The sequence below is a fragment of the Pongo abelii genome, chromosome 22 (genome assembly GCF_028885655.2).
Source record: "Pongo abelii isolate AG06213 chromosome 22, NHGRI_mPonAbe1-v2.0_pri, whole genome shotgun sequence".
Taxonomy (NCBI): Eukaryota; Metazoa; Chordata; class Mammalia; order Primates; family Hominidae; genus Pongo; species Pongo abelii.
In genome coordinates this window covers 43,351,713-43,353,676 of record NC_072007.2, presented here as the reverse complement: position 1 = coordinate 43,353,676, position 1,964 = coordinate 43,351,713, and positions in this window count along the sequence as shown.

Sequence of the window (1,964 nt, the reverse complement as noted above, 5' to 3'; positions counted from 1 at the left end):
GGGCTTGGCCTTCCATCAACTCCCCGCTGATGGGAGGGAAAGCGGTGCAGCTGTGGCAACTGGCACTGCTTCCCACATTGCATGGAGACTAAGGTCAGAGTCAATTTCATGCTCTTCCTCCCCTATTATGACCTTCATTATCCTGGCGCATGGCAGCTGCTTGTCTCCAAATGAGGAGACAGGAAGTATTATATCACTCTTAATAACATTTAAGAAGAGCAATAACACCATTATTAACTCCCGTGATCCTTTCCAATTTGAGTGGTGGATGCTTTTAAGTTCTGCAGAGTGTTTAGGGCAAGTTTTCTTTGCTTTACCGGATCAGGGACTCGCCTGCATTGTTGGACTCTTGCCAACAGAGCAGAATTCATGTGCCCTTTATCAAAGGGGAGAACTGAGGTGACTGTCACTCTTCAGGTCTAAAATTCTGCTGTGCTGAGAGTATCAGAAGTCAGTTTTAGCCTGGATCAAAACCATGTCTCTGCCAAGGACAGGAGATTCCTGGTGCCCCCTGCCCTGGGCTGGGTTCCAGCTGGCTGGGTTACCCATCACTGGCTGCTTCTTGGTTTTGTCTGTTTCAGGCCCTGCCTGCTCTGAGCTGGTGGAACCCAATGGGGCACAGGGGGATTGCTGCTGCTGGAGAGGCTCGCTGGGATGCTCTCGGGATACAGCTTTTTTCTGTCACTCCCCGGCCCTGCCTTTATGCCGCCTCTCAGCCCATCTGCAGTAGTGTGGGTTCAGGATAACTTCATGGGCCTCTGGAGGTTTGCACTGTAAACAATACACTCAACAGACAACCCCAACTCCCCATTCACGTCCCTCTCCAGCATCCACTACCTATGTTAAGTATAAGTATTGCTCTCTTTCCACGCTTTTGCCTTTCCAATCTCTCTGGCTCCTCCCTGCGTTATTACACATATTAATTCAGCACAATCCTGGCCCCAGCCCCCAGACCCATCCCCCTGCCCACCAGCTAACAGAACTCACCCTCTTCCGAAGACGCATTTTTAACTTAGCATACTCTTGCAACTCATCATTCTCTTTCAGTCAAAAGCACTGCTTTTTCTAAGAGGACTTCTGGTGAATGACTTCTCTATGTCTTATTAATCGTAGATGCCGACTACAGCCCAGAGAAAGGGAAGCATCGTGAGCTGGCGACAGCCCATGTTGTGCCCACTCTGCAGGCTCTTTGGATGTTCACACCTAGCCACCTTCCCTGGCCTCCCCCAGCACTGTACTGCAGATGGGTTCTCCACCCTGGCCAAGAACTCCTGGGCAGGCCTCTGAGCCTTTCCCACACTGCTCCCTGTTCTTACCCTCCCTGCTCTCTTGTTCTGGAAGCCATATGGATGTTGCAAATATCCCTGATGCTGAGGCTACACCATGGCTGCATGTCTGTGGGAGACTGTGTGCTGAGTGGGGAATGCACTGATCATCCAGATTACAGCCTGATAGTGGATGCCTGGTGTCTCCTGTTCTCTGTGGTCATGGTTGGAATCAGAGCTGCCCCTGGATGCTCTGACTCAGCCACCTGCCCTGGGCCTGGACTGCAGAGGCCCCACTCGGGCCCCGACTGGCTGTGCCCCTTTCCATGGGTGAGGAGTACTCAGGGCCATGGGGACCGGTCCACCCAGAGCTTGCCCCTGTCCTGTGCACGTGCACGAGGCCTGCAGCACAAGACGGAGCTGGGGGTGCGGAGAGGAGAGGGATGGGATACAGGCCATGGAGGCTTGTTTCTCTTCTTTCTCCTAGGTCTCACAATATTTGGAGTAGCCTCATTTGACCCTTCAGTTTTTACTTTCTTCTGGATAAATGACCAATATCCAAGCTTCCGCTAATATGCATAGGAGGAGACCACCCTGGCTTCAACTCCAAACAAAATGTAAATCAGGCAGGTTGTCTGTTCTCTCTTGAAAGCCTTTGTAGCTTTCTAACACGCTGAGGATTAAATCCAAGGGCCCAAG